Source organism: Pseudophryne corroboree, chromosome 1 (assembly GCF_028390025.1).
Source record: "Pseudophryne corroboree isolate aPseCor3 chromosome 1, aPseCor3.hap2, whole genome shotgun sequence".
NCBI lineage: Eukaryota > Metazoa > Chordata > Amphibia > Anura > Myobatrachidae > Pseudophryne > Pseudophryne corroboree.
Genome location: NC_086444.1, coordinates 1,057,975,382 through 1,058,000,663, shown reverse-complemented (window position 1 = coordinate 1,058,000,663; position 25,282 = coordinate 1,057,975,382).

Below are 25,282 nucleotides of genomic sequence, written 5' to 3'. Positions count from 1 at the left end.
GTATACTTGATGACACAGAGGTAGGTAGAGCAGTGGCCTTCTGTACCATACTGCTATATAGTATATACTGGTGTTCAGCAAACTGTGCAAAACTGAAATGCACCACAGGTATGGATGGATAGTATACTTGATGACACAGAGGTAGGTAGAACAGTGGCATTCTGTACCGTACTGCTATATAGTATATACTGGTGGTCAGCAAACTGTGCAAAACTGAAGTGCACCACAGGTATGGATGGATAGTATACTTGACGACACAGAGGTAGGTAGAGCAGTGGACTACTGTACCGTACTGCTATATATATAGTTATACTGGTGGTCAGCAAAATTCTGCACTGTCCTCCTACTATATACTACAATGCAGCACAGATATGGAGCGTTTTTCAGGCAGAGAACGTATAATACTGGTGGTCACTGGTCACTGGTCTGCAAAACTCTACACTGTCCTCCTACTATATAATACTGCTGGTCCCCAGTCCCCACAATAAAGCAATTAGCACACTGAGCACAGATATTTGCAGCACACTGAGCACAGTCAGATATGGAGCGTTTTTCAGGCAGAGAACGTAGATATTTGCATTTGCAGCACACTGAGCACAGATATTTGCAGCACACTGAGCACAGATATTTGCAGCACAATTTGCAGCCCACTGAACATAGAAACTGAGAGGACGCCAGCCACGTCCTCTCACGATCATCTCCAATGCACGAGTGAAAAATGGCGGCGACGCGCGGCTCCTTATATAGAATACGAATCTCGCGAGAATCCGACTGCGGGATGATGACGTTCGGGCGCGCTCGGGTTAACCGAGCAAGGCGGGAGGATCCGAGTCTGCCTCGGACCCGTGTAAAATGGGTGAAGTTTGGGGGGGGTTCGGATCCCGAGGATCCGAACCCGCTCATCACTAATTAATATACATATAGCACCCCGTAACCTTAACAAAAAGTTGGCCTGGAATGTATTCCTATAATGTGCCTATAATATGTTGACAAAGTGGGTACTGGAGGAGTAAGCCTTGGACTCTGCACAGACTGGAAAACACATTTGATGGTGAGTGTGATGTGAATGGTTTTGCAGCTGTCCGCTGACTGAGGGGAATTTTCACACAGCGTACACATGCAATCGCACACTTGCACGTGGAGAATTTCCACTCCCACTGGGTGGCGACTATCTGATCGCAGGACAGTGTAATTTGCAGCATAGTGATCAGGTCTGAATTAGGCCCTGTGTTCCTACTATTAGGCTGTTTATACTGGTTGTCTATTTCTTCATTAATACATAATTAATTTTGGATAGTATTTCTTACAGTATTCATGTTTGTTAGCATGCATTGTTGACTAAGCAATATTTAATCTAAGAACTGGTAGTAATATCACTAATAACCTGCTGCGCGCTTAGTATGCTCTTCTGTTATACTCTAAGCAGTGTTTTGTAAAACACTTGTTTTTATGTACTTTTTGCACTATGCATCTTCACATAACCGCTAAGCTTTCTCCTTTCCCCAGTGACAGATGGTGAGATCTGGGCGTCCGTGTTTGCTGGGCAACGAAATGACATCAGGCATGTCCTGGCATCTGATGCAACCCGGACCACCGGACCACGGCCGGCTTCCGGAGGGTGGGGGTGGGGGAAGAACAGGGAGTTTTAAATATCCTTATTTATGTTAAGATTGTAACACACCTCATTTTGCACTTTGAAAAAAAAAAAAACACGCCCTCTGTGGCATTGATTTGTTGGTGGTCAATATGCTACACATTGAATTATTGGTTTGAATGCACATTATTTCTATTGAAAGAAATGATAAGTGCCGTCTGGTTTCTGTGTTCTGCTGTTGTTTTGGGGTGGGATATGCGAGCCTCCTTATGCATATGTATGTGTGCGCATGTGTGTGTGTGTGTGTGTGTGTGTGTGTGTGTGTGTGTGTGTGTGTGTGTATATATATATATATATATATAATTAATTACAGATGAGCGGGTTCGGTGTACCCTGAGACCCGAAACCCCCCGAACTTCACTACCCGAGCCCGGATCCGAGCCCGGCTCCGGTTTTCCCACCTGACTTGGAAACCAGAACGAGGCAAAACGTCATAATCCTGCTGTCGGATTCTCGCGGGGTTTGGATTCCATATGAGGAGCCGCACGTTGCTGCCATTTTCACTCTGGCATTGGAGAGTGTAGCGAGAGGACGTGTCTCCGTTCCCTCAGTGTCCTGCATCAGTACAGTGGTAGTGTCTTGTGCTGCATCAGTCCAGACACAGTGATGGTGTCCTCTGCTTCCATATGTCCAGTGCTGCTGTATAAATCCAGTCCAGTGTTGCTGTGTTTTGCTGCATCAGTTCAGTGGTGGTGTATTGTGCTGCATGAGTCCAGTTACAGTGGTGGTGTCCTCTGCTGCCATATGTCCAGTGCTGCTGTATAAGTCCAGTCCATTGTAGTGGTGCTGTGTTGTCCTGCATAAGTACAGTGGTAGTGTCTTGTGCTGCATCAGTCCAGTCACAGTGGTGGTGTTCTCTGCTGCCATATGTCCAGTGCTGCTGTATAAGTCCAGTCCATTGCAGTGGTGCTGTGTTATCCTGCATCAGTCCAGTGGTGGTGTCACTGTGCTGCCGTATATGTCCATTGGTACTGCCGTATATGTCCAGTGATACTGCCGTATATATGTCCAGCGGTACTACCGTATAAATCCAGTGATACTGCCGTATAATTCCAGTGGTACTGCCATATAATTCCAGTGATACTGCCGTATATGTCCATTGGTACTGGCGTATAAATCCAGTCCAGTGATACTGCTGTATATGTCCAGTGGTACTGCCATATATTTCCAGTGGTACTGGCGTATAAGTCCAGTGATACTGCCATATAAATCCAGTCCAGTGGTACTGCCGTATAAGTCCAGTGGTACTGCCGTATAATTCCAGTGATACTGCCAAATATTTCCAGTGGTACTGGCGTATAAGTCCAGTGCTACTGCCGTATAAATCCAGTCCAGTGGTACTGCCGCATAAGTCCAGTGGTACTGACCTGTGCTGTATATTATTTACTCCATTTAAAGGGGTTATTAATATGTAATCCAAATATTTTTTACAGGGTTTGCCATGTGTGGTGTGCCGCATATTGTGTTATATAACTCTAGAAAAATAATGGACAAAAATTTGGAGGATAAAATAGGGAAAGATCAAGACCCACTTCCTCCTAGTGCTGAAGCTGCTGCCACTAGTCATGTCATAGACGATGAAATGTCATCAACGTCGTCTGCCAAGGCCGATGCCCAATGTGATAGGAGAGGGCATGTAAAATCCAAAAAGCCAAAGTTCAGTAAAAAGACCCCAAAAAAGAAATTGAAATGGTCTGAGGAGAAACGTAAACTTGCCAATATGCCATTTACGACACGGAGTGGATAGGAACGGCTAAGGCCCTGGCCTATGTTCATGACTAGTGGTTCAGCCTCACATGACAATGGAAGCCCTCATCATCCCGCTAGAAAAATGATAAGAGTTAAGCTGGCAAAAGCAGAGCAAGGAACTGTGTGTTCTAAGATGGTATCACAAATCCCCAAGGAGAGTCCAAGTGTGTCGGCAGTTGCGATGCCTGACCTTCCCTACACTGGATGGGAAATGGAGGCTCCTTCCACCATTTGCACGCTCTCTGCTGGAAGGAGCACCCACAGTCCAGTTTCTGATATTCAAATTGAAAATGTCACTGTTGAAGTACACCAGGATGAGGATATGAGTGTTGCTGGTGCTGAGGAGGAAGTTGACGATGAGGATTCTGATGGTGATGTGGCTTGTTTAAATCAGGCATCAGTGGAGACCGTTGTTGCCCATGGGATGAATAAGCCCATTGTGATGCCTGGGCAGAATACCAAAAAAGCCACCTCTTCGGTGTGGAATTATTTCTCCACAAATCCGGACAACAGGTGTCAAGCCATGTGTTGCCTCTGTCAATCTGTAATAAGTAGGGGTAAGGACGTTAACCACCTAGGAACATCCTCCCTTATACTTCACCTGCTGCGCATTCATCAGAAGTCAGTGTCAAGTTGTGAAACTTTTGGTAAGAACGTAAGCAGTCCACTGACACCTGAATCCCTTCTTCCTCTTGTACCCAAGCTCTTGCAAGCCACACCACCAACTACCTCAACGTCAATTTCATCCTAAGTCAGGAACGTCAGTAGTCCTGCATGCCATGTCACTGGCAAGACTGAGAAGTCCTCTCCTAACCGGGATTGCTCCGGAGGATCCTTAAGTACGCCTATTGCTGCTGTTGCTGCTGCAGGGAGTCGATCGTCATCCCAGAGAGGAAGTCGGAAGACCACTTGTACTACTTCAAGAAAGCAATTGACTGTCCAACAGTCCTTTGTGAGGAAGATGAAATATGACAGCAGTCATCCTGTTGCAAGGTGGATAACTGAGGCCTTGACAGCTATGTTGGTGTTAGACATGCGTCTGGTATCCGCCATTAGTTCAGTGGGACTTAGAGAATTGATGGAGGTAGTGTGTCCTCGGTACCAAATCCCATCTAAGTTCCACTTACCTAGGCAGGCGATACCGAGAATGTACAGAGACATCAGAAAAAGTGTCCTCAGTGTCCTAAAAAATGCAGTTGTACCTACTGTCCACTTATATCTGGGCAAATTCCAGCACGTCCCATGTTTTGCACATACAATTAATTTGGTGGTGCAGAATTTTTTGAAAAATGACAGGGGCATGCAGGAGATGCTGTCGGTGGCCTGAAAAATTGCGGGCCACTTTCGAAATTCAGCCACCGTGTGCCGAAGACTGGAGCGCCAGCACACACTTCTGAACCTGCCCTGCCATCACCTGAAGCAAGAGGTGGTAACGAGGAGGAATTCAACACTCTATATGCTTCAGAGGATGGAGGAGCAGCAAAAGGCCATTCAAGCCTATACATCTGCCTACGATATAGGCAAAGGAGGGGGAATGCACCTGACTCAAGCGCAGTGGATTATTATTTACGTCTTGTGCAATGTTCTCCAACCCTTCGAACTTGCCACATGTGAAGTTAGTTCAGACACTGCCAGCTTGAGTCAGGTCATTCCCCTCATCAGGCTTTTGCAGAAGCAGCTGGATAAATTGAAGTAGGAGCTAAGACGGAGCGATTCTGCTAAGTATGTGGGACTTGTGGATGGAGCCCTTCATTCGCTTTGCCAGGATTCAAGGGTGGTCAATCTGTTGAAATCAGAGCACTACATTTTGGCCACCGTGCTCGATCCTAGGTTTAAAGCCTACATTGTATCTCTCTTTCCGGAAGACACAAGTGTGCAAAAGTTCAAAGACCTGCTGGTGAGAAAATTGTCAACTCAAGCGGAACGTGACCCGTCAACAGCTCTTCCTTCATTTTATCCCGCAACTGGTGCTGTGAGGAAAAGGATAAGATTTCCTAGCCCACCTGCTGGCGGTGATGCAGGGCAGTCAGGAGCGAGTGCTGACATCTGGTCTGGACTGAAGGACCTGCCAACGATTACTGACTGTCTACTGTCACTGCATATGATTCTGTCACCATTGAAAGAATGGTGGAGGATTATATTAGTGACAGCATCCAAGTAGGCATGTCAGACAGTCCGTACATATACTGGCAGGAAAATGAGGCAATTTAGAGGCCCTTGCACAAGCTGGCTTTATTTTACCTAAGTTGCCCCCCCTCCAGTGTGTACTCTGAAAGAGTGTTTAGTGCAGTTGGTAACCTTGTCAGCGATCGGCGTAGTAGGTTACTTCCACAAAATGTGGAGAAGATGATGTTCATCAAAATTAATTATAAATTCCTCCGGGAAGACCTTTACCAGCAATTGCCTCCAGAAAGTACACAGGGACCTGTGATGGAGGATTCCAGTGGGGACGAATCAATACTCTGTGAGGAGGAGGATGTACACACTGAAAGGGGTGAAGAATCAGACGATGATGATGAGGTGGACATCTTGCCTCTGTAGAGCCAGTTTGTGCAAGGAGAGATTGATTGCTTCTTTTTTTGGTGGGGGCCCAAACAAACCAGCCATTTCAGCCACAGTCGTGTGGCAGACCCTGTCGCTGAAATGATTGGTTTGCTAAAGTGTGCATGTCCTGTTTATACAACATAAGGGTGGGTGGGAGGTTTCAAGGACAATTCCATCTTGCACCTCTTTTTCTTCTTTGCATCATGTGCTGTTTGGGGACTAGTTTTTTAAAGTGCCACCCTGTCTGACACTGCCGTACAACTCCAGGGGTACTGCCGTATAAGTCCAGGGTTATTGCCATATAAGTCCAGTCCAGTGGTGCTGTCTTGTGCTGCATCAGTTCAGTGGTGGTGTCTTGTGCTGCAATAAGTCCAGTGGTGGTGTCCTGTGCTGTATATTATTTACTCCAAATAAAAGGGTTATATACATTACTTATATTATTATCCAAATCATTTTACAGTGTTTGCCCTGTGTGGTGTAGGGGTACACTCGCCTGTGCTGCATATTATTATAATAGCTCTAAATAAAAGGGTTATTATTATCCAAATTAATTTTACAGGCTTTGCCGTGTGTGTGTTTGGTTTAGGGGAACGCTCTCCTGTGCCACCAATATTGTGCGTGTATTACATCTGGGCAAATTTCAGCTTGTCCCGTGTTATTTGTGCCGCACACTTGTGTTGCTTAGCTTAGTCATACAGCTACCTCATTGCACCTCTTTTTCTTCTTTGCACGATGTGCTGTTTGGGGCCTAGTTTTCTTAAGTGCCATCTGTCTGCCACTGCAGTGCCACTCCTGGATGGGCCAGGTGTTTGTGCCGGTCACTTGTGTCGCTTAGTTTAGTCATACAGCTACCTAATTGCACCTCTTTTACTTCTTTGCATGATGTGCTGTTTGGGGCCTAGTTTTTTTAAGTGTTATCCTGTCTGCAACTGCAGTGCCACTCCTGGATGGGCCAGGTGTTTGTGCCGGTCACTTGTGTCGCTTAGGTTAGTCATACAGCTACGTCATTCACCTCTTTTACTTCTTCGGATAATGCGCTGTTTTGGGCCTATTTTTTAAATCTGCTATCCTGTCTGACACTGCAGTGCCACGCCTAGATGGGCCAGGTGTTTGTGCCGCACACTTGTGTTGCTTAGCTTAGTCATACAGCCACCTCCGTGCAACCTTTTGGCCTAATAACAATATTGTGAGGTGTGAGGTGTTCAGAAATGAGTGGAAATGAATGTTATTGAGATTAATAATACCGTAGGATCAAAATTACCCCCAAACTCTGTGATTTTAGCTGTTTTTATGTTTTTTTCAAAAATCATCCAGATCCAAAACCAAAACACGAAAGGGTGGTTTTGGCAAAACCAATCCAGATCCAAATCACGAGCATGGAACCAGAAGCAGAACCAAAACACAAAACACCATATATATATAATATCTCAATTAAAAATAGTCATGTACAGTGCTGAGTAGACCTCTTCCACTAGGTATGGCTCCTAGGGTGGCTCATATTTACTTTGAAAAATGTTAGAAAGCTTTAATATGTTGATGCTATCTTCATTCATTCAACATATACTATGAGATGCCCTGGATCCGGTCTCTAGGTCGACAAGACTTAGGTCGACAAAGTCTAGGTCGACCACTCTTGGTTGACAGTAAGTAGGTCGACATGGTTTCTAGGTCGACATCTACTTGGTCAACATGACAAAAGGTCGACATGAGTTTTTTTTTATTTTGTTAACTTTTTCATACTTTACGATCTACGTGGACTACATTTGGGAATGTAACCTGTGCCAATCGCAACGGTAGCAGAGCGAGGCACTTTGCCCAAAGCATGGCGAGCAAAGCGAGCCATGTGAGGGGACATGGTGCACTAATTGGGGTTTCCAGTCACTCTACGAAGAAAACGACACCAAACAAATGAAGAAAAAAAACCTCATGTCGACCTTTTTTCATGTCGACATAGTACATGTCGACCTAGAGCCAATGTCGACCTACTTAATGTCGACCAATACTGGTCGACCTAGACACCGTCAACCTAAGTCTAGTCTGTCTAACATATCACACCCGAGATGCCCAGCCAAGCTGTACTTTTAGCGCCACTACCCATTTTCTTGAATCCTTGGCTGGATAACAATCCTTAATGCTTTTACATGATATTTTAATTGCTTTGGTTTAACTTTGCAAATATAGTCTGTGGTACCCTGATCCTGATCTTTATCATTGGGTCAATCCCATTTACCATCTATGATGTGAGAGCTCTCAGTACATATACAGTAACCTCATTGCACTGTTTTTTATTTTATTGGGAATTTGGAACTTGTATAAGCATAAACAGTGTGGTTGTTCGGTTAGTTGAGTGAATAGTTAGCTATCACGCCTTTACTTTACATGAAGATGGGTATACAAATTGACTACTATAAAATATTTGCACGTCACATACATTTTTATATTGTTTGCCTCAAATTGACTATTAATGAGTACAATTAGAGGTTATAAGCCATGGATCATGGTGGAATTGACGAAAGGCCGAACTTGAACCGCTTTATGCCCGCTTGTGCTTAGGGAGCATTTATATTATTACTAAATATTGCAAATAACTACCCATAAATCCTATTATGAATATCAGAAGCAGTTGCATGGATTTAATGATAATTAATTAACATACAGTAGTCAATAGTTGTTAGCAGCATTGCTATGGCTACTACAGGATGTCAAATACTTTACATGTAATGCCCAATGAAAATCAACATATAGCAGAAGTTAATTTGGTTTACCTACATCCTTACCTCTCAGAGAGATATTTCCACTGACAGATCACTCGCATCTCATTATGTTAATCGGCATAACTATTTTTGAGACCCATAAGACAAAAATGCCATGACCTTTCCAGATAAGTAAGGATGCCCAATTCGAGGTGCATCTGAGATGAGAATTTATGCTATACATGTCATTTCCCAGACATTAATTAGGTGGAGGATACAAAGGATACATTTTAGAACAGAGAATACGTTGTTGCTTATTCCTGAAAGCTGACACATATTTAATTAAACATTTTTGTATTTTTTTATTTTAAATACTGATGTACGTTTGCTGATAATTATTCAGCCTGAGTATTGTAAATGTTAAACTCTGAATGTGTATTCCTTCAAAACAATTTTTCTGTTCAAAACAATGGCAGACTCTCTCTCTATAAACTCAGAAATGTTTACACTCTTTATTTAAATTGATGGTTGTCATACTGTATAGACAGGGTTATTCACTAATGCAGATGTGCAAAAACAAATTCATGATGGATTAAAACTGTGGACCAGATTTATAAAGCCTTGGAGAGTGATAACTTGCACGGTGATAAAGTACCAAACAATCAGCTCATGACTGTCAAGGTACATGCAGTGTTTGAAAAAGGACAGTTAGGAGCTGATTGGTTGGTATTTTATCACCCGGCAATTTATCAGTCTCCAAGGCTTGATAAATCTGGGACTATATTTATTATTTAGTATAATGTTTCTTGGAGTGGCCTCTCATGGTTGCTACCTGAACCAATGAAAGAAGAGAAATTACTATACATATAACATAACAAATTGTAATATATGTTTCCTTTCCAGTATAATGTACAAATCACTTATGATAAATTACAGTTGAATTATAATTACAAAGGCTCTGTATTTTACTCTTACTTTGTATTTTTGACAACATTCTTGGCCCCTGTCACCCTCTTTAAACATGCCACTGATTTGATATAATAATTGTATTTATTTTGCTGAGAGCTTTGTTTTTATATGAATAATATTAGAATCTCTGCTTGGCCTGCACAAGGCGAGACCTTTGGTTGTATAAAGCCAATTATGTCTAAGGAATTATGGGGGTTATTCAGGTTTGTTAGCAATTTGACAAAACCATGTTGAACAGCAGGTGGGGCAGATGTAACATGTGCAGAGAGATTTAGATTTTGGTGGGTTATATTGTTTCTGTGCATGGTAACTACTGGCTCTTTAATTTCTACACTGCAATTTAGATTTCAGTTTGAACACACCCCACCCAAATCTAACTCTCTCTGCACATGTTACATCTGTCCCACCTGCAGTGCAACATGGTTTTGCCAATTGCTCATTTTTTTGGTTTCTTAACAAACCTGAATAAGCCCCTATATTTGTGTTTGTGATTGTTGATATACAGAAATTGCTCAAATCAATTTATAGGCCCATCACAGGTGCATGTAAGGAAGTGGTTAATCTAGAAAACAAAAAACAAATTCCCGCAGCATACTGCAATAGGCCAGCAAAAGAGACTTACACTCTACATGATAATAAAAATGCAGAGATGTGGCAAGGCATCTCTGCTCTGGTGGTCCTACTTTGGGTCAATTGTTTATGTATTTCTAAATTGAGATCTAATTTATCTGTATGCCCCCTATAGACCCTCTATGAACCTCCAATCACGGGTGTAGCTACCATAGGTGCATGGAGTGCATCTGCTATGGGGGCCAGAGTGAGAGAGGCACACCTTCCCTGTCAAAGTTATGTTGTATACATTTTCCACCGTTGGGTGGTACATAGGGCCCTTACAAACTTTTGCCTTGGGGCCTACAATATATATAGTTATGCCCCTGAACCTGCTCATTGTCATGTGGTATAAATTGTAAAATTAAGTGGAGGAATTATAATGTTACATAATATGATCTTAGGCACCATAATGTAGGACAATATGAAGTGGAGGTACCACAGTGTGGTATATTATGAACTGGGGCACTGTATTGTGGCATAATATGAACTGGGGACACTGTATATCATAATGTGAATTACTGTGTTGCATAATGTGTACTGGCAGCCCTACAATGTGAACTAGGGCACTACTATGGGGCATAACATTAAGCAAAGAACTATTATGCTCCAGAAAATGAACTAGGACACTCTTATGGACATAAAATTAACAACTGCTGGGGAGAGATGCCTCTCTAGAAGCATGGGGATAGGGGCTCCTTCAAAATGTTGCTGTTGGGACCACACATTTCTGGCTATGCCCCTGCCTCCAATATCACTGTTCTGTGAGGCATGTATGGCATCAGTAGATGGAAGGTATGCTGATCCTTGTAGTGCCATATGGAGGATTTTAGGATGCCTCCAGGTAAGTTAGCTCTCAGTTTAGAAGTACATAAACATATGACTCAAGGTAAGTGCTATTATCATTATCAAGTGTAGGACCACTTCGTAGAGATGAGCGGATTCGGTTTTACTCGGTTCTCAAACCCGAATCTTATTGGCTATCCAAAACACGTGACATCCGTGAGCCAATAAGATTCGGTTTTGAGAACCGAGTAAAACCGAGTAAAACCGAATCCGCTCATCTCTTGATGTGACTGGTGGCTTAACCATACAGTATGTTTGCAAATGTATGTAGCTGAGATCTCTGTATTACTATTATCATGTAGGATGTATGTCTCTTTTGTTGCCCAATTGCACTGTGCTGGAAGAATTTTTTTGTTTTTTCTTGTTTGCGATTCTTTAAAAAATTTAATCAACGCAATAAAAATTTTAGGATTAAATGTTACTAAATAATACAAGAAGCCTTATTTGCTTTCATCCAAGTGTTGATTGTATATGCATATTTTTAGAATATTTTGTTTATTTGTGCATTTGTTCAGTTTGGTATTGATGTGTTCTGTATTATAAACTTTAGTAATGACAATTATTCTGGTAGGTGAACCAGTGAATCCTTACAATCTATAACACAGCAGGGGAAATGCTTCCCTAAATAGATTATAATTTATGTAGCAGTGAAAAGGGGAAGATGTACTAAAACAATAAGATGGCTAGTGGGAATTTGCCAGATATTACAAGGTAGAGTTAGTGGACTATTAGGATTTATGTGCTTTAGAAGTGAGTGGTGGAGACCACAGGTTGTTCTAAAGGGAATATAAGGACTGTAAAATTGTGATCATTTCTACTTGTGACTTAAATGCCTAAAGGACTATAGTGTGGAAACAATGATGAAGTTGTTCTGTTACCGTCATTTATCAGTTGTAATTTACAATACTATTAGTAGTGCTACAACAATGATTTATATTCTTCACCTCTACTTTAATGTAATCTGGTTAATTGCATGGCGGCATTATAAGGAATATCCAGCACATTTCTTTTCTCTAGTCTCTCATTCTTTATATTCACAGGAAATCAGATAAATGTTTATATGATAGATTACCTGCTAAGTACTCATGAATTCCTTTTATACTTGACTTTTATTTTTGTCTTAAAATATGGGTGGTCATTCCAAGTTGTTCGCTCGCAAGCTGCTTTTAGCAGCTTTGCACACGCTAAGCCGCCGCCTACTGGGAGTGAATCTTAGCTTATCAAAATTGCGAACGAAAGATTCGCAATATTGCGAAAAGACTTCTCTGTGCAGTTTCTGAGTAGCTCGAGACTTACTCTTCCAGTGCGATCAGTTCAGTGCTTGTCGTTCCTGGTTTGGCGTCACAAACACACCCAGCGTTCGCCCAGACACTCCTCCGTTTCTCCAGCCACTCCCGCGTTTTTCCCATAAACGGTAGCGTTTTTTCACACACTCCCATAAAACGGCCAGTTTCCGCCCAGAAACACCCACTTCCTGTCAATCACACTCCGATCTCCAGAACGAAGAAAAAGCCTCATAATGCCGTGAGTAAAATACCAATTTTCATAGCAAATTTACTTGGCGCAGTCGCAGTGCGAACATAAGCGTAAAATCGGTGCGATGCGAAGAAAATTACCGAGCGAACAACTCGGAATGACCACCATAATGTGTTCACATTGATGATGTTTTCATCAACTGAAAACCCAGAATGTGTCATACAGGATATATTTATTTAAAACATAGATTAATAGCATGTATCAAGAGACAGATTTAGACCTCATGGGGCCCTATGCAAGACACAGTTTTGGGGCCCCCCATCCTCAAACAATCCTCAGTGTGCTATACCCCCAATTGTAGCAGACAGGCCTCCGCTTATTGTGCTGCACCCCAGTCAGAGTCTGCCCAATCCCCTATAGCTGGTGGCTTGTAGCTGCACTAGTGTACTTAAAATCACGCTGTAGGCACTGCACACAAGGCAGGTGGGTATGGGTCATTAGGTCGACCACATTTAGGTCAACAGTCATTAGGTCGACCACTGTTGGTCGACATGCATTAGGTCGAAATGGTCATTCATTAGGTCAACATGAACAAGGGTGACATGGAAAAAAGTCGACATGAGTTTTTAAACTTTTTTTGGTATCGTTTTCTTCGTAAAATGACGGGGAACCCCAATTAGTGCTGCGCGCGGCACAGGTTACTATCCCCAATCGTAGGATCGTAAAGTATGAAAAAGTTCAAAACATTTTTTTTTTAAATGTGAAAAATGCATGTCGACCTTTTTCCATGTCGCCCTAATATATGTCAACCTAGGGGTATATTCAATAGCTGCCGGAAACGACACAGTATCCGACAGGACCCAAGAGTCGGAATCAGTGACGCGCCAATGATATCGGTCTATTCAATGCATTTGCAATCCGACACTCCCATTGTCGGAATGCAGCCAGTCAGTCAGATTGTGGGCGGATTGCTGTCGGATTCCCGCCATTGGGGGTCTGTTAAAAGTGCTGTTTACAGAGTGCTACTGCCACCATTTTGGTAACCTGCAGAGAGGAGAGAGGTGCTGCAGAAGTGCTGATTTGGATTCTTTTGCCGTTCCAATCGTAGTCCACGTGGATCGTTAAGTATGAAAAAATCCAAAAAGAAAAAAATGTGAAAAACTCATGTCGACCTGTAGACCTGTCGACCTATATACCCTGTCGACCTTCCATCCATGTCGACCTAGTGACTGTCGACCTATAGTGGTCGACCTAAACATTGTCGACCTAGACACTGTCGATCTTCAGACCGGATCCCGTACAAATACCTGGGGTACTCCACTGGTAACATTTCCCTCCATAGATTGCATTTACTACAACTGTCTGTTTCCTATCCTGCAACCAGGTTCTTATCCATTTAACTGTTTTATAATCCACCCCCATGCTTTCAAGTTTATTTAGCAGTCTGTGATGTGGGTCCAGGGTCGTAGCTACCATAGGTGCAGGGAGTGCAGCTGCTATGGGGCCCAGAGCTGAGAGGGGCCACCTTCCCTGTCACATTTACATGTGTTATATACAGGGGCGTAGCTACCATAGGTGCAGGCAGTGCAGCTGCTATGGGGCCCAGAGCTGAGAGGGGCCACCTTCCCTGTCACATTTGCATGTGTTATATACAGGGGTGTAGCTACCATAGGTGCAGGGAGTGCAGCTGCTATGGGGCCCAGAGCTGAGAGTGGCCCACCTTCCCAGTCACAGTTACATGTGTTATATACAAGGGTGTAGCTACCATAGGTGCAGGGAGTGCAGCTGCTATGGGGCCCAGAGCTGAGGGGGGCCACCTTCCCTGTCACAGTTACATGTGTTATATACAGGGTGTAGCTACCATAGGTGCAGGGAGTACAGCTGCTATGGGTCCCAGAGCTGAGAGGGGCCACCTTCCCTGTCACAGTTACATGTGTTATATACAAGGATGTAGCTACCATAGGTGCAGGGAGTGCAGCTGCTATGGGGCCCAGTGCTGAGAGGTGCCACCTTCCCTGTCACAATTACATGTGTTATATGCAGGGTGTAGCTACCATAAGTGCTAGGAGTGCAGCTGCTATGGGGCCCAGTGCTGAGAGGGGCCACCTTCCCTGTCACAGTTACATGTGTTACATACAAGGGTGTGCTACCATAGGTGCAGGGAGTGCAGCTACCAGGGAAGGATTGGCCCACCAGGACACCATGACAGATTTCGATGGGCCGGTCCCATATCCCCCTCACCCAGGCCGATTCACACTCAGGCTGGGCTGGCTTACAATGCTTCCAGTACTTGTGGTTCATTGAAATGCAATCCGGAAGTTAGGCTAGCAGGCACTTCCAGGTGCCGCTAGCCGTGAAAGTGGTGATGCTGTTCTACCAATGGGGACCTTGAGAAAGTTAACCAGCCCAGCAGCATCCTCTCCCTGGCCCAGGCCAAAGGTCTCTTCAATGAGCCCGGCCCAGGAGCAGCAGTAAAGTAATGGTCGGAGCCGGGTGCACTACACCTGCTGCCACCCCAGCTCCCACACTCTCACTGAACGGGCCAGGGCGGTGACTGAGCACTGAAGGGGACCCGGCAGAGAGGTTATTTTTAATTGTGTTATATACAAGGGTGTAGCTACCATAGGTGAAGGGAGTGCAGCTGCTATGGGGCCCACAGCTGGGAGGGGCCACTTTCCCTGTCACAGTTACATGTGTTACATACATTTTTCACCATTAGTAGATACATAAGGGCCCTTACAACTTTTGCCTTGGGGCCTACAATATATCTTGTTATGCCCCTGGTCCTGATCATTGTAATGTAGTATAATTTGAACTGGAGAGTATTATAATGTGGCATACTTTGAAGTGGGAACACTATGGGGGAGATTCAAATGTTTGAAAAGTCAGTTGGGAGTCTGTTTTTTCCTATCTAATAGACAGGAAAAAGCAGACACCCAACCAACTTTTCAAACATTTGAATTCCACCCAATATGTCATAATGTGAATGGGGGGTATTGTGTGGCATAATGTACAGGCAGCCCTACAGTGTGACATAATGTGAAGTAGGGCACTACTATGGTTCATAAAATAAACTAGGACATTACTTTGTGGTATAATTTATTATTATTATTATTATTATTATTAATATTATTATTTATTTATTTATTATCAGTTATTTATATAGTGCACACACATTCCGTAGCGCTTTTACAGAGAATATTTGCCCATTCACATCAGTCCCTGCCCCAGTGGAGCTTACAATCTAGATTCCCTATCACATGTACACACAGACACATTCACTAGGGTTAATTTTGTTGGGAGCCAATTAACCTACCAGAATATTTTTGGATCGTGGGAGGAAACCGGAGTACCCAGAGGAAACCCACGCAAGTACGTGGAGAATATACAAACTCCGCACAGTTAGTAGGAATTGAACCCATGACCTCAGTGCTGTGAGGCAGTAATGCTAATCATTACACCATCCGTAGTGCCTATTAACTAAGGCACTACTATGTCTCAGAAAATCAACTAGGGCACTCTTATGGTGCATTCAAATTAACAACTACTGCGGACAGGTGTCTCCATAGAAGCATTGAGACAGGGGCCCCTTCAAAATGTTGCTATGGGGCCCCCAAGTTATGGCTACGCCCCTGTGTGGGACAGTAAAAAATGCCTTACTAAAGTCTAGATATGCTACATCTACAGCTCCCCCTTGATCTATTATTTTCGTCACAGAGTCAAAAAAGTCAATAATATTTGTTTGGCATGATCTTCCACCAGTAAATTCGTGTTGTTTTGGATCCTGTAATTTGTTTGATTTAAGATATTCACAACTCTTTCTTTTAATAGTTTTTTCATTATTTTTCCTACTACTGATGTAAGGATTACTGGTCTGTAGTTACGTGCTTCTTCCTTGCTTCCACTTTTGTGCAGTGGAACTACATTTGCTCTTTTCCAGTTCTCTGGAATAGCACCTGTATTTAGTGACTGGTTAAATAATTCTGTTAAAAGTGTAACCAGCACATCTTTTAGCTCTTTTAGTATCCTTGGGTGTATACCATCTGGCCCCATTGATTTATCCACTTTTAGTTTTGAAAGTTCTGTTAGGAACTTCTCCTCTGTAAATGTACTTTCATCTACCTTATTTTTATGAATGTCCTTGCAAATACTGAGCAAAAATAATTATTTAGGTGATCTGCTATTGCCTTGTCTCCCTCCACCAAATGCTCCCTCTCTTTCTTAAGTCTTATTATTCCTCCATTTGATTTTCTCCTTTCAATTATATACTTAAAAAAAGTTTTGCCCCCTTTATCTACTGACTGAGCCATTTTCTCCTCAGCTTCTGCCTTTGCACGTCTGATCACTTTCTTAGCATCCTTCCGTCTGTTAAGATACTCCTCTTTGTCGTTATTATTTTGAGTCTGTTTGTATTTCCTAAAAGCCATCTTTTTTGCTTTCACACTAGTTGATACTTCTTTAGTGAACCACACTGGCTTCCTTTTCCTGGTGCTTTTCCTAACCCTTTTGATACAAAGGTCTGTTGCCCTTAGTATTGCACTTTTCAGTTTTTCCCACCTCTCCTACACTCCTTCCAAGTTCCTCCAGTCTGCCAATTAATCACTTAAACGTCTCCCCATTTTTGCAAAGTCAGCATTTCTAAAATCCAACACCTTTGTTTCTGTGTGACAGGAGATGGATCCTGTGTTTATACACTGCTCAAAAAAATAAAGGGAACACTTAAACAACACATCCTAGATCTGAATGAATGAAATATTCTTATTAAATACTTTGTTCTTTACATAGTTGAATGTGCAGACAACAAAATCACACAAAAATGATCAATGGAAATCAAATTTATTAACCCATGGAGGTCTGGATTTGGAGTCACACTCAAAATTAAAGTGGAAAAACACACTACAGGCTGATCCAACTTTGATGTAATGTCCTTTAAACAAGTCAAAATGAGACTCAGTAGTGTGTGTGGCCTCCACGTGCCTGTATGACCTCCCTACAATGCCTGGGCATGCTCCTGATGAGGTGGCGGATGGTCTCCTGAGGGATCTCCTCCCAGACCTGGACTAAAGCATCCGCCAATTCCTGGACAGTCTGTGGTGCAACGTGGCTTTGGAGGATGGAGCGAGACATAATGTCCTAGATGTGCTCAATTGTATTCAGGTCTGGGGAAAAGGCGGGCCAGTCCATAGCATCAATGCCTTCGTCTTGCAGGAACTGATGACACACTCCAGCCACATGAGGTCTAGCATTGTCTTGCATTAGGAGGAACCCAGGGCCAACCGCACCAGTATATGGTCTCACAAAGGGTCTGAGGATCTCATCTCGGTACCTAATGGCAGTCAGGCTACCTCTGGCGAGCGCATGAGATGCCACCCCACACCATTACTAACCCACTGCCAAACCGCTCATGCTGGAGGATGTTGCAGGCAGCAGAACGTTCTCCTTGGCGTCTCCAGACTCTGTCACGTCTGTCACATGTGCTCAGTGAGAACCTGCTTTCATCTGTGAAGAGCACAGGGCACCAGTGGCGAATTTGCCAATCTTGGTGTTCTCTGGCAAATGCCGAACATCCTGCACGGTGTTGGGCTGTAAGCACAACCCCCACCTGTGGATGTCGGGCTATTATACCACCCTCATGGAGTCTGTTTCTGATCGTTTGAGTAGACACATGAACATTTGTGGCTTACTGGAGGTTATTTTGCAGGGCTCTGGCAGTGCTCCTCCTGTTCCTCCTTGCACAAAGGCGGAGGTAGCGGTCCTGCTGCTGGGTTGTTGCCCTCCTACGGCCTCTTCCACGTCTCGTGATGTACTGGCCTGTCTCCTGGTAGCGTGAAAGAAGAGAATGTAACTGGCGCTATGTGTTTCTCCAATATTAATACACAGTCGTGGATAGATTTAAAAAAAATTACAATTTAATAACTTAACAACGCATATAATATATATTAAAAAAAATGGTTAATCCAATAAAATCATGTGGTTAGGGCATAGATGGAGCTGAGAAGGAAATAATAATAGCTGCAGATAAGTGTCCAAAGAAGGATCGTGGACTAAAACAGTGTATGAAGTTCCCTGGGGAAAATTATGTTAGATACAGCAGGTGTTACCCATGGCGATGGAGACTTCCAGAGGCTTGAAAATTTGGCAGCAAGCAAGCTGTGGCTGTTGTATGAAAGCTGGGTCTCTCCAGTCGATGCTGTAATGATGTATTCCCACAGAGAAAGTTCCAAAAGCAAGGATATTTATCCGGATCCTTTAAAGCACAGGACACGTGTGATGGTAGCAGCTTGACACTTAACGCGTTTCTCTAGGCTCGGTCACCTAGCTTCATCAGTGTGCTGGCGCAGGCCAGATGGCCGAAGGCCGTCGTTGCCTAGCGATCGCCTGATTCACAGGCAAAGGCAGTCGCTGGACGGGAGGGGGCTGGACAGCGGCGTTAAGCCGCCGTTTGAGGGGCGCGGTCCAGCCAACGCAGGCATGGCTGGACCATTGGGGCGGGCCGCGGAGGCTGCGTGACGTCACACGCAGCCGCTGTGACCCGGGCAGCGAAGAGGTTCTCCCGGCCAGCCGCAGGAGCTGCGCTGGCCAGGAGTTACTCCTCAAATGCAAAAGCATCGCCGCTGTGCGATGCTTTTGCATTTCTGCGGGGGGGTAGGGGGGCGGCACTGAAATGCGGGGTGGACTAGCCCTGTGCTGGGCGTCCCCCCGCGTGTCAGAGTGCCTGATCGTAGCTGTGCTAAATTTAGCACAGCTACGATCAACTCGGAATGACCCCCAATGTCCTTTGAATTAATGGACACAAGCCTAACGGCACAAGCCTTCCTGATGCTCTTTAAGTAATGGGCCAAGCATGTGAACAGACTGATTACACCCAAACTTCAATGAACCCTCCCCAGCAATGGCTAGTAATAAAAAAGTTTAAAGAAAACAAGCTAACATACCAACCAACTGAGATTTATCAGCGTCATGCCCTCATGCCTATACTCAGGAGATAACATTCCATTTTATCAATAGCAACCCATCATGTGCATAAGTAATCTAATACAAAAGCAGTTACCTTATGCCTATAGCAATGCTATAATTCTTATTACCCAATTTGCTAATTAGTATTTCAGTGCAATCAGTAGTGATAATCTGCAGCTCTCATTTTCAGTATACCTAGGCAAGTATATATTCACAAGCAGTCATTTGGGTGAAATGTTCTGCAGGAGGGTATTAAATGGAATTACCTAGGCAAGTATATATTCACAAGCAGTCAGCAAGATGGGGTGTTGGTGGATTTTGGGGTACTTTGATGCTGTTTGGGTGGGGTCATTTGTGTCAATTTAAAATGGCTGCTGATCTGTTTTTTTTTTCAAATGGATTCTCTGCTGGTTTTAACTTGTTTAAAGTGGATGGGCATGCTGGGCTGTGTAGTGCTAAAATAGTCGGAAGCACACTGTCGGATTCCACACAAAAAAACACTGAAAGGTTTCTGACAGTCTTCTATTGAATAGAGTTCTGTCGGAAAGCTGTCGGATTGCCTTTTACTACTCGTTACAGCAATCTGACAGTCGGAAACAAACTGTTCTGACAAGTTTGCTGTCGAAAACGGGGTTTTGAATAGTCGGATTCAATCCGACAGTCGGAATCCGACAAACTTTGTCAGAAAGACCCCGGTTTCTGACAGTCGGATCAAATCCGACAGCTATTGAATATACCCCCTAGTGACCATTTCGACCTAGTGACCATGTCGACCTAATGCACGTCGAACAATAGTGGTCGACCTAATGACCGTATCCCAGGCAGGTGCAGGCAACTGGCATCTATCTAGTCACTGACAGCCTGCCAGGAGTGTTCAGCCAGCCCAGCACTCGGACATTTTCGGTGGAAATCAGAAATGCCCTCCCGATTCCATGATCTGTCTGCGAGCCCCCTGGGACCCGCAGGGCTCTTGCAGTTGATGTGGTTGCCTAGTGGTAAATTCGCTACTGCATGGTGGTGAGTCTGCTAACTTAGTTGTCAGACCTTGTATAATGGAGTCACCCTAAAGGCAATGATATATAGTCAATACAGTCACTGATTGAGGGGTGCAATAATGGATATTATAAGTGATAGCAGACCTGCTAGCAGGGTATGGAGGGGTGCACTGATACATAATGCAGGCACCCATACCTTATAATACTTATTATTACACCCAATTACATTACAGTGTTGACTGCATTATATGCAGTGGCGGTCTTTACCTATGGGCTGCAGGACTTTCACACCCCCAGGTAAAATCCGCCACCCTGCTCACTGTCAGTGAAGCCAGATGCAGTCCGCGAGACTGCACTGGCTTCACTGTAACTGGCAATGACTTCCTACTGAAAGTCCTACCTGCCAGTCACAGATACTACAGGCAGTCCCATTGCAAGGGGTTTGATCCCTCCGGGACTGCCAGACCAGACTGCGATAGGCAGAGAGCAGCTCCCTGCCTTATCAGCCTTAGCCGGCTTCTATGGACTACAGCCGATGCAGCCCATAGAAGCCATGGTATTGCGCAAGTGCAGTCAATCCACCGATTCCACGCATGTGCCTGTCCCGGCTCCTATCAGCAGGGGCTGCAGCAGGGTTTCTCTCTCTTCTCCGGCAGACCAGGCAGCGGCAGCCCCCCTCCTCCACATAGGTAGGAGCCGTTGCTATATATTAGTACCTCTCCCCCCTTACTGATTTTAGCAACTTAGCAGGTACCCCATCCCTTATAATATTCATTATTACACCCCTCAGTCAGTGTGACTGTATTGATTATATATCAGTGCCCCACTGATTGTAGCAGGCATCTCCTATACACGGTAGCACTTAAAAAAAAGAGTATTATAGCATATTCATATATCACAGTCAGTGTGTGCCTCTCCCCCATCCATGATTATAGCAGTCGGATGTTAGACACTGTACTTAAAATAACAGTGCCCCCACCTGATTGGAATTGGAAGTAGGTGGATGTTATATAAAATTTTAAAATACTGTAATAAAGTACACTGGAATACCTCATGTTTTCTCTTACGTCCTAGAGGATACTGGGGATCCATTTAATACCTTGGGGTATAAATGCGTCCACTAGGAGCCATGAACACTTTAAGAATTTGACACCTTGACAAAGACTGAACCAGTTGAAACGCGTTGGTGGAGTATGTGAGAATTTTGGAACACCACTGATACCAGTTCTTCCAGCCAGTTTAGCGGTGAGATACCCCGGGTTTAACATCTCATATCACTGTTGGACTGTGCTGCATTTCATCTGTTTTTCTGGTCTCCCATTTGTGGTGAATTACCAACATTTTACGATTTTAAGTAATTTTACAATAAATTTATATGAACCTTCACACGTCCCTTCGTGTTTATGCTTAATACCGAGCCTAATACGAAGTCAGGAAGTGAATGAAGATGGAATGAAGACTAACTGAAAAAGAAACCGTTATATGGAAGAACGGCGTCTTTCAAAGTAAGCACGAATGTGAGCATTCATTTTAATAAAGTTCACACGAGATTTTCCACGACAACTCGTACCGGGTGAAAGACACTGCACTGTCAGAGGCTTTAAAGAAACCTTTATAGGTTTTTTCTGGGGTATTTTGAAGTAAGCACACATGTGAGGAGCTTACTTTTTCCTCATACACCAGGGTGATCCTTTACAGATAGAAGCACACTCGTAAAACCACCACAGTATAAGGAATCCTGGAAGAAGTCACCTCCCCATTACCCATTGACTCTGGGATCTTAAATTCACTCTCTGTACACCATCTGTGTGTTTTTTCTTTTACATATTACCTCATGGACTCGGGTCTATATGAGAACGATTCATAAGAAGTTTCTGGACTCTCCCAGCATTCTCCTATGGACATTTGATCATTGCAGCCAATCACGGTAACCGCATAGTGTTTGCGCCACCAGCGGGTTCCCATCCCACTGTTTTGTCACTTTAAGAATTTGATAGTGTGGGCTGGCTCCTCCCTCTATGCCCCTCCTACCAGACTCAGTTTAGAAAATGTGCCTGGAGGAGGCGGTCACGCTTATGGAAGCTCCTGAAGAGTTCTCTGCATTTATTTTTCTGTTTGTTATTTTCAGGTAGGACTGGATGGCACCAGCCTGCCTGCCTGCTTCGTGGGACATCTTGAAGGGTTAATGGTCCCATTCCCCACTGACAGGACACTAGCTCCTGAGGGAACTATTCGCAAGCCCCAACACGGCGAGCGTACATTCCCGCAGCACGCCGCCACCCCTAACAGAGCCAGAAGAGTGAAGAGTGGTGAGTACTAAGCCGGCATCCCGGTTAGCGGGTCGCCAGCCATTATGGCACGGCTTCTAACCGGGGCAGACTGTGTCTCTAGACTCAGTACACAGTGCAGATGCACAGCTTTTCAGAGGGCGAACTGAGTCTCAGTACATTGTACACAGGGCCGGTGCTATCACTAGGCAGCTTTAGGCAGCTGCCTATGGGCGGCGGCCACTTGAGGGCGGCACTTCACGCTGCCAGTGAATGCTTGCCTTAGCTGAGCTTCTCCTCTTCCTTAAGGAGATGAAGAGCAGGGATACCGTAGCTGCCCAGCAGCACTGACAGTGTGTAAGTGTAACCATTGTCTCTAACAATCTATGCACATGTAAGCTGCCTCTTGTCACAGGTGTAGTGTAGTAATTGTCTGGTCCTATCTGCAACACCCAACATATTCCCGCGCCACAACAACTGAGTGCCGCGATGTCACCCCGCATATTACCCGCCCCCATCCACCACCCACGATTTTGTATGCCACATATATATTACACACCCCCTGATCACCCCCTGGCCGCTCCGTGATTGCATCCCGCTGCACGACTCCTGTGTATGACACCGCTCCCCCCCCCCCCCCCACACACACACACACACCCCCTGCCATTACATACTGTCATATGGGTTACTGGAAGGGGAAAAAAGGCCTAAAAATATATACTGATGTCCAGGGGTTAAAGTAACCCGCTGTGTCGCCTCCACTGCCGCCGCAGGGATAAGCCGGGTGCCCGCTGAGATTGTGTTACCAGCGGGCGCCCGGCTCTCTCTCTCACAACGGCGGCAGGAGCTCACTACTGAGCTCCGGCTTCCGGCTCAGTGAGTGCGCGCTATGAGAGACTCCGAGAGGACAGCAGCGGCCGAACGCGGGGAGCGGGGCTCGGTAAGTATTGTGGGGTTTTTTTGTGTTTTTTATTGTGTGTTTATCTACTGGGGGCAAGCTGCTGAGGGGCTAACTACAAGGGGGCAAGCTACTGAGGGCAAACTCCTGGGGCACATTACTACAGGGGGGCATTACTGCAGGGGGGCATTATTACTGGGGGCATTACTACAGGGGGGCATTATTACTGGGGGCATTACTACAGGGGGGCATTATTAGGGGGGCATTACTACAGGGGGGCATTACTACAGGGGGGCATTACTACTGGGGGCATTACTACAGGGGGGCATTACTACTGGGGGCATTACTACAGGGGGGCATTATTACTGGGGCATTACTACAGGGGGGTATTACTACTGGGGCACATTACTGCTGGGGGCATAACTACTGGGCACATTACTACATGGCGCATTACTACAGGGGGGCATTATTACTGGGGCACATTACTGCTGGGGGCATTACTACAGGGGGGCATTATTTATTACTGGGGACATTACTACTGGAGCACATTACTGCAGGGGGCATAACTACAGGGGCTAAACTAGTGGGGGCATTACTACAGGGCGGCATTATTACTGGGGGCATTACTACAGGGGGGCATTATTACTGGGGGCATTACTACAGGGGGGCATTACTAGTGGGGCACATTACTGCTGGGGGCATAACTACTGGGCACATTACTACATGGCGCATTACTACAGGGGGAGCATTATTACTGGGGCACATTACTGCTGGGGGCATTACTACTGGGGGGCATTACTAGTGGGCACATTACTGCTGGGGGCATAACTACTGGGCACATTACTACATGGCGCATTACTACAGGGGGGGCATTACTACTGGGGCACATTACTACTGGGGGCATTACTACAGGGGGCATTATTTATTACTGGGGGCATTACTACTGGAGCACATGACTGCAGGGGGCATAACTACAGGGGCTAAACTAGTGGGGGCATTACTACTGGGGGCAAACTGCTGGAGGCATTACTACTGCGGGGCATAACTGCGGGGGCTAAACTGTTAGGGGCCTTACTACTGGGGGGCATCTTGTAAGATGCCATCTTCACACTTTCATCTGAGGGGATGGATAGTAGGTACTGGTGTGTGGTTTTTTTTTTTTTTGGGGGGGGGGGGGGGGGCAGCAGGCTGAAGTTTTGCCTAGGTGTTGAGAAACCTTGCACCGGCCCTGACTGTACACAGTACCCACACTGGCAAATACAGACTTAAAATGGTTAGGACTCCATTTTAAACACTAAACTACCTCAGCCAGTATAAAAAAAGCGGGAAGACTGTGCGCTGTTGAGGGGGCAGGACTTCACTATGAGCGGATCCAGCAGCTCACCAGCGCCATTTTTCCTCTGCAGTGGACACAGACGCTGACTGACAGGGACGCGCATCTCCTCCGGAGTGACTCCAGATTACATCAGAGGTACCAGGGGGTCATAGCAGGGGGGAGCGATTATTAGTGTACTAAGTCCTCAATCTAGGTACTTAGTCTGCGACCTGGCTAAGCTTGGCATTAGCGATAAGGGCGCTGTGTGCTGGCTCCATAATATCTCTGTGTTTCCCTGGAAGGGCTCTTT